General features: G+C 42.1%; 1 long non-coding RNA gene across 2 annotated transcripts in view; it reads left to right on the top strand.

Annotated features, from left to right (window-relative positions):
• Window positions 1-16,248, top strand: part of LOC310843868 — a 40,612-nt gene that overhangs the window by 14,485 nt on the left and 9,879 nt on the right. The window contains exons 2-3 of one of the 2 annotated variants that reach the window (XR_014563719.1): window positions 5,651-5,734; window positions 16,033-16,218. This is a non-coding gene — a long non-coding RNA (uncharacterized lncRNA). The remainder of the gene's footprint in view (window positions 1-5,650; window positions 5,735-16,032; window positions 16,219-16,248) is intronic. The other variant, XR_014563718.1, reaches the window with a different exon arrangement.

Raw genomic sequence — 16,248 nt, 5'->3', positions numbered from 1 at the left:
GAAACAGGACACGAAATTAATTTTGCAGATTCCAAATTGCTCTTTAACACGGAACATCACCACAAGAGAATAATCATGGAAGCCATCGAGATAGAGAAACACCCTCACAACATGAACAAGCGTGACGACACATCCCGCTTGCCAGACATCTGGAAATTAGCCCTCCCCACAAAAACTGACACCAGATCCAGAGGCACACAGAACGCCAACACCAATCAACCACACCAGACCCAAACCCAGACCCTCTCCACAGATGAATTACTGACACCATCCAGTAGCCAATCCATGGTGGCACCTCCGGATGCTGCACCCCCCTGCAATCCCTACACAGATCTGGCTGACACAAGCCACAAAACCACAGCTCGCCCCTATACACGAAGCCAAGCCAAAGCACAACTAAGTGCAATACAGCCATCTTCTCAGGAAAACTCTTCACAAAGTTCAAGAGGTCAAGACACAAAGACTTTAGCAACTAATCCACACCTAATGACCCACCTAAGTGGTACTCAGGATATCACTCAAGAAATCACTCAAGGTATCTCTCAAGTAATTAAGGAACAAAAGAAGAAAAGGCACACTAGCCTGGGAACTTCCTCTCTGCCCAGAACATTGGAGGCTAGACACCACACCCCCTCTACAGTATTTATAGGAACTCAAACATTGAGATCCCGCTCTGTTCCAGTAACAAGAAGCCGAAAGCACCAGCCTGAAGATGACGAGTGAGACCTCGTCGAAACGTCGCCTAGACACCCCAACTTTTACACGGGAAGACACCCGAGGACACCAAAACCTGCATATATATATATATATATATATATATTGTCAGAGGTATATCCAATATTTTTCCATATACAGGTGAAACTCGGAAAATTAGAATATTGTGGAAAAGTTCATTTATTTCAGTAATTCAATTTAAAAGGTGAAACTAATATATGAGATAGACTCATGACATGCAAAGCGAGATATGTCAAGCCTTCATTTGTTATAATTGTGATGATCATGGTGTACAGCTGATGAAAACCCCAAATTAACAATCTCAGAAAATTAGAATATTAAATGAAATCAGCAAAACAAGAACTGCAAATAGAGCAATATTGGACCTCTGAGAAGTAGAAGCATGCATATGCATTCAGTACTTGCTTTGGCCCCCTTTTGCATCAATTACTGCCTCAATGCGGTGTGGCATGAATGTTATCAGCCTGTGGCACTGCTGAGGTGTTATGGAAGACCAGGATGCTTCAATAGCAGCCTTCAGCTCTTCTGCATTGCTCGGTCTCATGTCTCTCATCTGTCTCTTGGCAGTGCCCCATAGATTCTCTATGGGGTTCAGGTCAGGCGAGTTTGCTGGACAATCAAGCACAGTAATCCCATGGGCATTGAACCAGGTTTTGGTACTTTTGGCAGTGTGGGCAGGTGCCAAAGTCCTGCTGGAAAATGAAGTCAGCATCCTCATAAAGCTCGTCTGCGGAAGGAAGCACAAAGTGGTAGATGGCTGTGTTGACTTGGCAGATGACATGGCTCCCCAAATGAACACGGACTGTGGAAACTTCACACTGGACTTCAAGCATCTGGCATTGTGTGCCTCCCCATTCTTCCTCCAGACTCTGGTTCCTTGGTTTCCAAATGAGATGCAAAAGCTGCTCTCATCAGAAAAGAGATTTGGGGAGCCATGTCTGACTTTGTTTATGGAAAAGCACATGAATCTGACCTCTGAAGAGTTTTGTAAGTAAAACATTTTATAACTTACTCTATGTGTAGTCTTATCTGTGTGCTAGGGAAGTAGGATACTTTGGGATTCACTGGGAAGGGCACATTTTAAATATTTTACAGCCAAAGAGTACTTTTACAGTACAAAGAGTACTTGCTCCAAACATGTCTTAGCTTCTAACAAGTAACAAGTTGGGGGGAAGGTTTCAGCCTAGTTTTCCCCCAACGATGCTACATTTCAACAGTGAAGGATTTATATGAGAGAGCATTCAAAAACATAAGTCTCCTCCTTGCCTCCATGTTATGTTGTACAAGTATCCCCTTAGCAAATTTCTGTCTTAGTTCACTGGTATTCTATATGTCAGTTTATCTGCTGTTGCTTATCTGCTCAACTTGTGCAAGGATGGTCCTAGCACTGAGTGAGACCTAAGGCAGCCAGTGGTGATGGTGGTGTTGTTGTTTAGTCGTTTAGTCGTGTCCGATTCTTCATGACCCCATGGACCAGAGCACGCCAGGCACTTCTGTATTCCACTGCCTCCCGCAGTTTGGTCAAACTCATGCTGGTAGCTTCGAGAACACTATCCAACCATCTCGTCGTCTGTCGTCTCCTTCTCTTTGTGCCCTCCATCTTTCCCAACATCAGGGTCTTTCCCAGCGAGTCTTCTCTTCTCATGAGGTGGCCAAAGTATTGGAGCCTCAGCTTCATGATCTGTCCTTCCAGTGAGCACTCAGGGCTGATTTCCTTAAGAATGGATAGGTTTGATCTTCTTGTAGACTCTCAAGAGTCTCCTCCAGGACCATAATTCAAAAGCATCTATTCTTCGGCGATCAGCCTTCTTTATGGTCCAGCTTTCACTTCCAGCTTTCACTTCCATAGATCACTACTGGGAAAACCATAGCTTTAACTATACGGACCTTTGTTGGCAAGGTGATGTCTCTGCTTTTAAAGATGCTGTCTAGGTTTGTCATTGTTTTTCTCCCAAGAAGCAGGCGTCTTTTAATTTCGTGACTGCTGTCACCATCTGCAGTGATCATGGAGCCCAAGAAAGTAAAATCTCTCACTGCTTCCATTTCTTCCCCTTCTATTTGCCAGGAGGTGATGGGCCCAGTGGTCATCACATCTCCATAGCAAGGCAGTGATCCATGAAGGGGGCCAGTGGTGATAGCTGGTGCCCATTGGCATTGGTGGGGCAGAAGTCAGGATGACCTACACTAGGTGGAACCAGAGGCAGTGACAAGCAGAGCAAACTAATGATAATGTAGTCCCCATCATCCTCCCTTCTGAGTTCTACCTGGGCAATCCTGGGACTAAGGATAAGGAAGTTGCCACAGGCATTAAGAAAACTGACTGGTTGTAAGTATGAAGGCAGACAGGGAGAAAAAGACTGAGGTTCCCACAGTGCCCATTGCTCTAATGAACCAACCTCCGCTTGTAGGCAGCTGGGTTGGCATGTCATGAAAGGACAGCAAATAGTTATTTGATAGATTATTGTTATTTTTACTTGGGGACAGAGGTGCTTGTGGGATTTTCTGCCTCAGGTGCCAAAATAACTTGTGTGCTGTGCCCTTTGCCTGGCAAGAGAAGGATCTCAGTTTGCTGCTCTGCCTCAGGCAGTAAAATGGCTAGGGCTGGCCCTGGCAGAGTCAGCGGCCAGTTACTTTGGAAAGGATCAAACAGTTTTAAGCTGGTGGAGGCACACTTTAGAAATCTCTGTATTTTAATCAAAGCATCTGTATGTTTCGAAAGCCCGACCACAGCCATACTCTACTGTCCCCTTAGGTAACCGGCTAGCAGTTGAACAGCCATGTGCTGCTACAGTCGACTTACTTTCCCAGTGACCCATGATATCAGCCTGCTCCTGCCTGCAGCCCTTACTTCTGCTTTGTTAGACAGCCTGATGAGACTGCCTATTGAAATTCTTCCTTTTCAACATCAAAGAGACGAGCTGTGCTCTCCAGCTTTTTAATAGATTCCGTTATAGTGGAGATCACTGATTCATTTTCACCAGAGATAGCCAGTCATTGTAAAGAGCAATTACATATAATGGGAACCTTGTGGTTCTTAGACACTCTTTTAACAAACACACTGTGCTTACCCAGACAAGGGAATGAGCTAATATATTGGTAGTAGAGCATTTCTAGATGGCTTTGCTAACTATTTATTAAATTTATAGGAAGTTAATCAGCATGTTAGAAAAGGGTGTATATGAGACTCTACTATGTGATGTTTAGAAAATGGCTTTGAATATTTTGTGTCTGTAGGCCCCAAACCTCCTGATGCAGCATCTGTGAAGTCTCATTCTGATTTTGCTACACGAGCTCACTGTCTTACCCTTGTTAAACCCCTTGTCCTTTCTGCCTTTGTTTCTTTCGAATTAAGATGATAATAATAGTAAAATCTATACTACACATGTTAAGGGATATTTCTGAAATTTCCTCTCTCCAAATTGCCCCCTGGAACCTGGGTTTCTATATTACATTTTCCTGATTGTCAAACAGCAGCAGTACATTTGTTTATCTGCCCTTCTTTTGGCACAGATTTTTGGATCTTGAAATCATTGCTGGCTGTGTAGATTTTGCAATTGCTGCAGCTTTCCATAACTTTCATTTTTTGCTTTGACCCCCCCCCCCCCTGCACCTCCATAAAAATAATGCTCACAAGCAATTGTGTGCATTGGAACACTGGGCAATTTTTTTCTAGCATGTGAACATGGGCACAATTGCATCAACAACCTTTTAGCTAATGGAAAGCACTGGTGCACATGAGCTATAGGAAAGTGCCCTCATTTAACCCTGAATGGATTGCTGGTGCTCATCTGTTTCCCTATTTTAAAAAGCTTTCTTGGACTTGCTAGTGCTCATCTATCCTAGGGATCCCTATCCTTAGCCCTCTTTTGATACCCTTGCCTCCTCTGACCCTCCATAGTCATATTTCATAGCTTTTCAACCCATACAGCCAGAGGTGTAAATACTGAAAAAGTTGTCAAGGAGGAGCCAGCATTTTTATTATCCTAGGGGTTGCTTGTATGGCTGAAGGACTGTGATGCAACCATATAGCATCCACAGACCTTGAGGACTGCAATATAATGGACCGCATTCCCATATGGTTTTTAAAGAGTAATAGGATGGAAGAATCCTGATTGGGAACGCAATAGGGACAGAGGGTTAAGACCTTACAAGCCACAGGCTTGTTCTGGTCTGGATCCAGGTCTCCCCCATGCTTGCTATGGTGTGACACACTAGAGCCACAGTTTGTTTGTCTCCTTGAACATGATGCTTTTACTGCACTAGGCTCCCATATCCAGTGGCAAGTCATGTAGAGATAAATCGCCACGTTGAGGCACTGAATGATGTGTCTAAAAGCCCTTTCAGCCTCAAAATGGATTAGGGTACTTTCAGCATAAGGAGTAGGAAAAATGGAATCTGTCAGTGTAGTGTTCATCCCATCACTTTTCTGCACCAGGCACATAAGAGAAAGCTTAAACATTAGTTCACAGTCCAATCCAGAGAATGAGAATGAGATGCTGCTACACTCTGTGCTGGCAATTCTGCTCCGTTCCAAGCAAAACCCCTTGAGAGACTGAAGCTGCAATCCTAAGCATCCTTGCTTGGATGCTCTGCTCTAGTTTGACTTAACTAGGGATGGATAAATCCTTCAATTTTGGTTTGTCTCAGTGACTCCGTTTCACAATCCTAAGTTCCATTCATCACATTTCTACATCATTTGGTGCGGTGGTTTTTTTGGGTTTTTTTTTGTTTTTAAAGAATCCTCATGAAAATCCATGTTATTGTGCACTTCTCCTAATATACACAATTTTGTCTTAATACACATTTTTTTTTTTTGCAAGCAGTTTCTCCTAATATAATTTTTAAATGTTATTTTCACTAATATGTGCATTTTTATGCCTTTCCCCCCAATACACATATTTTTGCACATTTTCAGGTTGGAGAATAAAATTCAGAAAATGTGAATTTCAAAGAATAACTAAGTTTCAATTCATGTATTGTTTCAGAAAGTCTGAATTAGGTAAGTATGCATTTAAATGTAAAATGAACAATTTTTCTCCTCCATCTCCACTTTACATTGTAAGGGGCATTTCTGAATAAGCATGTCAGACTGTCATAAATCAGCTGTACCTAGGTCCCTCTGTGATGAGGGTTCCCTGAGCTGAAATAGCATTATGATACCCCATATCTGCACTGTCTGTTTGGCTCTTCTCATTCCTGTTTTACTTAAAGCTGTTTGTCTACCACAGGATGAGGAATGAACAAGCACAGATGGTCGTTGGATTAGGACCTGGGTTTGCATGTTTTAAATCTTATCTTGTTTGCCTTGACAACTAATTCCAGGGTCCTCACAGATCAGGGCATAAGGACTTTGCACTTCTTTATGAACAGTGAGTTTTCAGATTAGTTGTGCTAAAAGTGCATCCTTTTGCCTCTTAATATTGTTGGCTAGTATTTTCTTGCCTAGTAGGTGACAGATGTATGGATTGTTGGTTTCAGTGTTCGTGATCCACCATTGAGCAGCAGACATTTCCCATCATTATTCTTGTTTGTGCAGCTTCTGAGACATATTTGGATATTGAAGTCCTTGATTTATCTACAGGCTGGAAACCAGATACATATCAAGGACAGCAGGAGGTTTAGAATTTTTTTCTCAAAACAAAGAATAACAGTGCCCACATCTAGCACTTTGGTTTCCATAGGAAAAACATCTTCTGCTCTCTTCTGTTGTGCTTAATATTTACTCACTACTTACTATAATTACAAGTGATTACTTGCACCAATACATTTGGATGGTTATTTTTTAATCACTAGTTCCAATCCAGGAAACAATGATTATACCAGAAGACTGGAAATCTATTGCCATTTTATAGGAATGCCCACCTGCCCAACACTCTCCAGCTAAGCAGATTGATTAGTGTTGATCACTACTTAGATAAAAGCATGTTTAGGAAAGGGCAATGGGGCTGAATATGACACCTGCTTCGCTTTCCCCTTGGTTTAAGGAATGTCTAGTGATGATTATTTCTTAACTGTGCCAAAGATAGCAGATTCAGCTTTCTCTTGTTTTGCCTCCCTTTGCTGCACAACAGCCGAAGAGAAAGTTCACACATGGAAACTTGCTTTTGCTCATTTATCACTCCTAGATCAAATCAGATATGGAGCTTCCCGGCCTTTGCTTTTGCCAACAACCTCCCTGTCCCTAAATACTGAGTGAGGCTTCACCCCTGCCCAACCAACCATCTCCTTCCCTTATTACAAGTCCATTGATTCTAAGCATTCTGTGACTCATCACTTTTCTTTCGTGGTTGCAATATTTGTGAATGCTCCATAATTCATAAGCCTCAGGGAAATGCAGTCTTTCCTCAACAAAACTGCTTGAGCCAAGAGCTTTTCCTAGTTATGTCCCTTACATCTCTTCCGAGCTGGGTAAGATTGTGCTACTTCATAATTAAAAGCCTGACCCCAGGCCTTCCTGCAAAGAAATTGAGCATCTGATATGGCCACCCATTTAGCCATATACTTTATAAATTAATCCACATGGTCTTTAAAATGCAAGCTCCAACCACCACCTTAAGTACTGTCTTTATATTACTTGACTACATGAATCTAGCATCTATTTGCTCTTGTCCCAAAATGTTATTCCAGGGTTGGAATTCATCTGGAGATTTTTTAGGGCAAGAAGGATGGGCTTCATGGAGAAATAGCAGACTTAAAGCCATTTCAAATAGGTCATAACTTCTTGGCCTGGCCTACAAAAAGGATAACACCATCAAACACTTCAAGACCATGTTTTAGATAAATATAAGAATAGTGTCTTTGAGAAGGAAACAAGAAAGAAACATTTTCCTAATTCTTTTCTCAAGCGCTTTTCTGATTACATTAGCATAAAGGTTTTAGTTAACAGCTGATGGTGAAGCCAAAGAGAAGGAACATGGTTTACTGATGGTTCATATTGTGCTAATGCTGTTGTTGATGCTTCATTTATCACCTGCCAGGGAGCATAAAAAACCTTGGGGAGAATTCTTAAGGGACATCCGTGTCATCAGAAGTGACAGGGCCCTTTCAGTGGTGGCATTACATCTCTGAAATTCTTCCCAGAGATGGGGAGGCCGCTCCTATTGTTCTCTTTGTTTTCTTTTCAGTGATGGCTAAAGACTTTTTTTTTACCAGACCTTTTAGATACCCCAATTTCATTGAAATTTTAACACTGGCTACATATGTATGTTTTGCCTTTCTTTGTTTAATTTTATTTTTTGGATGGGTGTGTAAAACGTAAATCCCTCAGAACTTCCCCCCCTTTTTTTCTTTTTGCTAAAGAGCGGTGATCATAATTAAATTACGTTATTTGTTAGTGAGCCTTACAGATCATTCAGGCCCAGTTTTAAATCATACATTTTTCAGTCTATAGGGCAAAAATATATGTTAACATTGACGCTGTTGTTGTGATTTGATCTTCATTTTTAATAACACATTGAGAATGAACATTTTTCTCTTTGTATGTTTATATTGTTCACTATTTGAAATATTCATATATCTTTGATATAATAAAATGCTTTAAAAATCACACATTACATTGCTTTGCATGCTCAAGAATTAAGTCATGGTACTACAAAATAGTGTGAAAATAAAGTCAGCTCCCTTGGATTTAAATGAACAAAGTACTTTATATGAGCTTGGCATCCTGTGACTTCAAGCCTTGCTGGAAATAGATATTGTGATTGACATGCTACCTTAACACTAATTTTTTAAAGTTAAAGTGTCTAATGAAATTAATCATTGTAGCCTGAAGGAGACAGTTCAGAACTTGCTAAGAATCACATTTGTCTGAGCGGATTTTAGAACTTGCTTGGACTAATTTGCAACTGGCAAATATATCACTGTCAGCCAGTTCTGTAAAGTTTGGATTTGTAATCTTTTGAACCATCAATACAACCCAAGCATCACAGTGAAAGACTTGGGGAATAATGGAAACATTGATGCAAAGCATCTAACACCTCAGCAGTGATTCCCTTAATAAGGATGTATTGCTGTGTCTCTCTTTTATCTAATTGTACTTATTTGGAGTCCACCTCAGGAAGTCGGGGAGAAGTAGAGAGTACTACATTAGACCAAAACAAGAATTCTCCAAGGTGAGAAATTGGCAAGAGCTCAAACACCATACATTATTTCTTTTAACAGTTTGAATGCATATTTTCCCCCACTTAACATCTTGAGGGGGTGTAACAAGCGCTTAGGGTCAACTGCTCAAGAAATCCCACCGACTTTAGGAGTCTCCGTCACAGCTTCCCTTTTTTGAAGCAAAGTAAATCTCTAGCCCTTGTTGTACGAGCTGCCCTTATTCAAGTCTCAAACCCAAAGGTTTCTGTGGGCTAGGAGTAAGGCTTCTGTAGCCTGGCTGCAAATAACACAATCAGAAGCTGCTTAAAGAACCACAAGCACTTGAATAAGCCCCCAGCAACCTGCCTGTTAACATTTTTCCTTTAAGACTAGCATTTGTGTGAAAACATTGTTTTGCAATTCTGCATGTTGCTTTGTTAATAGCTTCTTTCTTTAGTGTATTAATTTTGCTTTTATTAGATGCTGCATTGTCAGCTGCCTTGAGCAAAGTTTCTAATTTTAAATTAAATTAAATCAAATTATGCATTTTAAAATGCAGCACTGTCAGAATGCCTAAATTAACACAGGAGAGTGGAGAAGGGTGTTATTAAGGAAGATAAAACCTGTTTGATGATATTTGTCACCCCCCCCCCCTTTTTCTGTATGTCAGTAAAGGGAGGTTTTTATTTACTCTCCCAACTTCTCAGACCACTATATGGAGGGGCAATGTTGTTTCCAAGTAATCCCCTGAACTTAAATTTAAGATATATACAATGTGAAATATAGCTAGATTTTTCAGCTGTTGAAAGCCGCGACTGGATGTTTCACTTGTTTATATGTAATTGTGAAATTTGGGAGATGTGTTGGGTTGCTGGATTTTTAGACAGCTCTCCACCATGTAGGAGAGGTGCACAACAAGTAAAACTACACTACACACTTGGAGGACAGTGCAATAATGTCCATGCATATAATATCACCTATGCAAATAACCCAACATTGTGAGCTGGAATAAAATTATTGGAAAGCAAGTGGTTTTTCCTCCCAAATGCTTGCTGAAACAGCTTGGAATAAACCCTGAACTAATCACTACATGGATAAATCTGTTCTGAGTGTAATTGGACTGGAATTGAAGCTGAACTGGTAAGCAGGTCTTATATAATCACCCCACCCCCCATATTTATACTCTCCTTCCACATTACTCATCAAATTTCACATGCTATATTCAGAGCCTTGCAGCTTTCCCAATACTACTTACATAGAGCCCCCTGCTCAATATTTACTAGATAAACCCTACTTTGAATCTCACTGTTTTTGTATCAGCAGTCCCATCCCAAGATCTTGATCCTCCATGGTAATAATAGAGGTATCTATTTTTCTAAAGCTGGCATGCAGTTAAAGAACAAGACACATATTTCCTCAAGAGCCATTAAGTGTCACGAGCAGTTTGACCCTCATAAGTTACCCCAGAATATGCTTTCCAATGACCCAGAAATCTAGGCAAAAGACTTCTTTTTCCTTACCCCCCTGCAGCTTCTCCTCAGTCCCACCTGCTTTTTGACTCCAGGGCTTGAAACTCCAGGGCCATTGCAAATGTTCTTAGAATACCTGTATGGCTTTTAGAAGAATAGTACAGGCCCTAAGATCAGTCTGTTGCTAACAATGGTACTGTCTGCTTTGGAGCATTTGGTCCACATACTAAAAATGAATGTGCATTTGCAGGCACAGGGCATATATTTAAATTACAACTGCCGTAGGTACCTTGATTGATTTTTACATAGAAACTTACATGCACTGCTGCCTGGGATTCCTTGTACCCATGTGGTGGTCTTTAGCTATATAAAAGCTAGTTGCATACTTCAGCTGCTGGTTATGTTCAGTTATGACCTAAATGTCACAGAGGCATATCTTCTGGGCTATCTGGTTTTCTGGGCAGGAGATTTTCCTTGTTTGGGTACTTCAGCAATTCCTTTCTTCTTCCTCTGCCCAATCAATCATTGTTGGGCTAATGAGAACTGGCATTTGGTCTAATTAATCTAAATGACTGTTTTTTAGTGGTCATTGGGGATAACAAGTGTCGGGGCCTACGTTCTTACGGGAATTAAAACATTGCACCATAACATTATTTTTAGGGGGATGGAATTAACTGCTAAATCAATGAAAGAGTAGAACAAGCAGTAGGGGCTAACTATTCTTCTATAGATGGCACAGGCAAAATCGCACAAACAAATAAACTAACACACTGTATATACTGAGAGAGAAGGAAACCTCTAATTTGATGGCTTTCTGCTTTCTTGTTTTTTGCTGCTGAGCTTTGCTTAGGAACAATCCTTTTAGGCTACTCTGTTCCTCGTTGTTGCTTCTCATTTTCCTAATCATTGTCATTTCTACAGGCAGGGTCAGCCACTCCTGAGCATTTGGGGTAGTCAATAGTAATCTGTGAGCTCCCAACAAACTGATCGCCGCTTCTCAGTTTGGGCTGCTGCAATTGAAAGAAAGAAAGAAAGAAAGAAAGAAAGAAAGAAAGAAAGAAAGAAAGAAAAAGATGCTGTGTTGGGAATAGGTGGCTCTAAGAGTGCAGTCACCCTTGTCTGGAAACAGCAGCTGTGGTTGCATAGCTGGCAAAGGGACTAGTGGATCACTTTCTCCCTGGGTTTCCACATGCATGCTTGGTCATCGGACTGGGAAAGGAGGTAAATAGCTAAGGTGTTCTATGGGCCAGGGCTCAATAGGCACAGTCTGTCATCATGCATGTGGAAGGCTTGACTGCCCCTCCCTGTGCCACTGTGTTTGCAATTGCAAGGCTGTGATAACCAGATGACAGGCTGACAGATGGCATTGTCATCACACAGGCCAGCTGATGAGCATGTGAGGCCTGTAGGTATGATCACATGCTTTTCTCATCCACTCTCCATTGAAGGGTGTTTCCCACATCATGAACTCCATAGCTGATGAAGAAGAAGGCAGGCTCTCTTCCAAAAGATTAACTCATAGCTTTCATAGGAGGAGTAGAGAGGGACACCTCTGTTTCATCCAGCCATCCTCCAACCCCTTCTTTCTGGGCTCATTCCTGATGCAGGGAAAGGAGGCAGAGGTGCTGCCATGCCATTTCCCACCACCTCCACCTTAAACACAAACACACACACCAAACCTGACAGTCCCTACTCACTATGGATTTTCCTAGATTGCCAACTCACTGTGGCAGCCCAGAGCAAAACTGACAATACTCCTGACTGAAGACAGGACAACTTTGGGCCTGATTCAGTCTATGAGGTGAAGATGATCAGAGTCTAACAGAGAAGAATGAGAACTTTCAGGAAGGATTATCCTTGCCCTCTCTCAGCATAAGTTATTTTGCCCCAAGGACTTAATGAGACCATGAAGACCTTGGAACTGGACCCCCTATCTTGGTGGCAGCCACATCACAAGGCTCCACCAACTGGGGTGGGGGGAACCTCAAGGATCTTCCTATGTAACAGACCTCCTTATTTCATTCTGCCATACCCACAGTTTCTCACTTATATTCTCCCCCTCTGGAAAGACCCAGGGAGACCAAAAGTCACTGTACGTGTTAGCTAATAAACTCATGGATTCTCTCAAAAAATCCTTTTCAGTGTTGTCAAGAGGCCTCTTTCTTTTTAATAGTCAGCACTCCAAACATTGTCATGGTTCTTGTCTCTCTTCTGTGAACTCGTGCCCCTTTACCAGAGGTGCATTCAGGTTTTGAGAATCTCTCTGAGAGAAGCAGAAAACTGGACTGGGCAGTATAATTCATGGTAGAATGCTGCCAGGGTAATGGCATCTGTGGAGTTGGGGTTGGTCTACAGAAACCTATGGCTAAAGCATAGGGATCCAAGACTGAGCTGTCTGCTGCTCCTTTTCAATGGGTAAAGTTCCAAAATAGCACCTCAGAAGGATGCAAATAACAAGTGGGTATCACAGTCATTTTGTTCCAAGGGTCCCGCCCCCTGCAATTCCTCACCAGCCTGATTGACCATTATGAGGCCTCTTGTCCTCCAGCTAACACCTGTCATGCCTAAACTCATGCTGCCACAACTGGGGCTAGATTACCTCAGACAGATGAGTTCTGGACACTGTATATCATAGTTGCAGCCTCAACTTCAAGTCTGTCTCCCAAAAAAGATACTTTCCATTCCTGGTATCTTTAGAATGGAGACACAAAAACCAGCCATGGAGACCAAGGGACTTTTGTGGCCTTGGTTTTGCTCATGGAAGCTTATCTCCAAGTCTTGATTTACCTGTGCCACAGAAGCTTCCTGAGGTCCGAGGAGAGATTTAGGCTCTTGTAGTTTCTATATTATTCATCAAAATCACAATACACATCTCTGAACCCAAGGAATTCATCAACCCTCCATTCCTTTGGATGGCCTTTTAGTCATATCCCTGCTCAAAGGCAGAAGTGAATGTGAGCATCCCCCTACCTGCTTAGAGAACCATGGCTTTGTGATAGTTTTCTCTACCTGACACAGAGAAGACAGAGTTTAGGCATCATCCTGGATATGTTCTAAAAGAGAATCTTCTGTTACAGGAAAAGATGAGCAATCTCCTTTGGAAGTCAGCGAGCACTTTCAGTGAAATCTCCAACAGTCTTGAGTCTTGTCCAACTACAAGTTTACATTATAGGAGCCATCAGCATGGTATCTTGAACATGGTTCCTTGACAGGCCTTTGCAGTGGCTCCTTCAGCACCTGTAGCAGATTGTCTGCAGCACCCACATTCAGATCAACATTTCTCATGTTACATCATTGTCTCTTCAGTGGTGGCTGAAGCCCTTGTATCTTGGCAGAAGGATGTGCGACCCTATGGACCCTGCTGGTTAGCTACCTGGGCTGATGCTACTACCTTTGTACAGCACTATAATATAGATAAGTTCATCTCAGCTAGATGAGAAGGTTCTTAAGCAGCTATGATGAAGTTTCTAGAGCTACACTTATTGGACATCCTTTACTGTTTGCTCCACTTGACTATTCTCTGAAAAAAGACAGTTGGAGTGAAGTGATCTTTTGGTCATCAGGGAGGAGAACAGACGGTCATGCCTGCTTGAAATTGTGGTGTGGGTGCAGCATATCACATTTGTGTGGTAACCCTCCACACTTTAATTAAGAACTCTTTTTGAACTCTACTTTCCTAATCCTCCATAGGCCTCTTCTCCTTTTATACTCTTGCACCCTTGAACACACATGCACACACACACACACACACTAAATAAATGAATAAATAAATAAATAAATAAATGTCCCACACTTAAATCAAGATCTGTGTCTGAGATAATCCACCCTCCCCTGGAAGGACATAGTTTTGTTCTGAAAAATTGGGCCTGCTTTAACCATTTGCTTCCTGCTCCACATCTTGCTGAATTTCATCATAAATCCAACTTGCCATTTACATAATTTTACTTTATTTTTTTAAAGAATAAATCTTTAAGTGCAAAATTATAAATGCATCAAATAAAAATGATAACTTCTCTACTGCAGAATATGAGGACCTTGTTTTCCATGTGAAATTGCTCCTCTTCATTATGCAATCATCACTGGAGATAGGGTTATTATTATAGGATTTGTGTTGTTGTTGTTGTTGTTGTTATTATTATTATTATTATTACAGCATAGTGAGATTATACCTTAATGCCAGCATTGACAGCACAGAATACTTGCCAATATCAGTAATAATCCCTAAATCTTTATCTATATATCATGAATATTTTTGTCAGGAGCCATTGGGGCTAAAACCTGGAACCTGCAGATCTAACTGGTGGTGAACCCCAGGCTGTAGACTGGTGTTTCATCCAGCCAGAGGAGCACATTTCAAGGAAGTATATTATTGTCCCTGAGCTGGTAGGGCCCTAAAAACTTCTGGCTAAATCTTGGATTTTGCCTGTGCAATGATCTGCTTGGATATGACTGCCTGACATTCTTGGCTCTCCTTTGCATGCTTCCCTGTGCTGCATTGATCTCAGCCCCATTCCCATATCCTTGTGCCTCCTTCTCCCCAATATATGCCCATGTCCCAGTATTATGACCATGTAGCTTGATAATGACTGTATAAAGGTGTAAAGGTTGCTAGCTGTGTTCCCAAACAAAAGCAACTCCGCACACTCCTAGGGATGCATTCACTTCATGCTTTGTCATGTCCATCTGATCCCCTCCAGCTGTTTTTGACTACAATTCCCTTAAGCCCCAACCAGCTTGGGATGATGGGAGTTGTAGTCCAAAACATCTTCAGGAGATCGGATTGGATGGTACAAGGCAGCAAGCCCTCTCAGCAGGGATTGTGTCATCTCCGTTATGTGCTATCTCAAGTCATAGGCTAGCGGTTGATTCGGAGTATGTAGAGATTCTAAACTGCAAATTGGCCAAGAGAGGTCTGCAAGGGGGATCTTGACTAGTTTAGTATGTAAATGCTCAATTCAGAGAGGTTCTGTATCTGTCCTGTTTACTATGCAAACCTGGTGCTCCTATAACTGACCCTTAATGTTGGAATGTATAAATCCTAGTTTAAGGAACGAGAAGGCACATTTATAGCCTCCCAGTGTTAGGACTACAAGCGAGGGAGGCAGCAGGGCTGAGTATGCTAGCTCCATTCCCCAGCACAATTTCTGACACCTTACAGCTCCTAGGGGTCTATTTTTGCTCATATTAAAGGTAAAGGTAAAGGGACCCCTGACCATTAGGTCCAGTCGTGACCGACTCTGGGATTGCGGTGCTCATCTCGCTTTATTGGCCAAGGGAGCCAGTGTACAGCTTCCGGGTCATGTGGGCAGCATGACTAAGCCGCTTCTAGCGAACCAGAGCAGCGCACGGAAACTCCGTTTACCTTCCCGCTGGAGCAGTACCTATTTATCTACTTGCACTTTGACATGCTTTCGAACTGCTAGGTGGGCAGGAGCTGGGACCGAGTAACAGAAGCTCACCCCGTCACAGGGATTCGAACCGCCAACCTTCTGATCGGCAAGTCCTAGGCTCTGTGGTTTAACACACAGCGCCACCTGCATCTCTATTTTGCTCATATTAGAATGCTGGAAAATGAGCTTTAAACCATGTGGATAGCTTCCATGAGTGCAGGAGGTTCCCCACTTCACTAGATCACCCCTCCTGAATGGAAAGGTGACGGGAACAGGAGACCCAAGACAGAGCTAACATGTTTATCCGTCTTGCCTCCCTGATGAAGCTTTATCTTGGTTAACTTCATTTCTTCCAACAGGGGTGCTGTTGGAGCCTGCCCAAGGGTGAATAACAGATCATATGTGCAAGATTTCTTTTCAGGGTATTGCCTCCTCTGTTACTTCTGACACCCACCCTGAAACTTGTAATTTAACTGCACATTTTAAAAGCAGCTGGAAGTTCAGCCAAGGAAGATCCTGAGAGGTAGTGACATGGATGATACCTGGTCTGTACACATAAATCACCACCTTCGATT

Source organism: Podarcis gaigeae, assembly GCF_964106915.1.
Source record: "Podarcis gaigeae genome assembly, chromosome: 4".
NCBI lineage: Eukaryota > Metazoa > Chordata > Lepidosauria > Squamata > Lacertidae > Podarcis > Podarcis gaigeae.
This window is presented reverse-complemented; position numbering and strand designations above follow the sequence as displayed.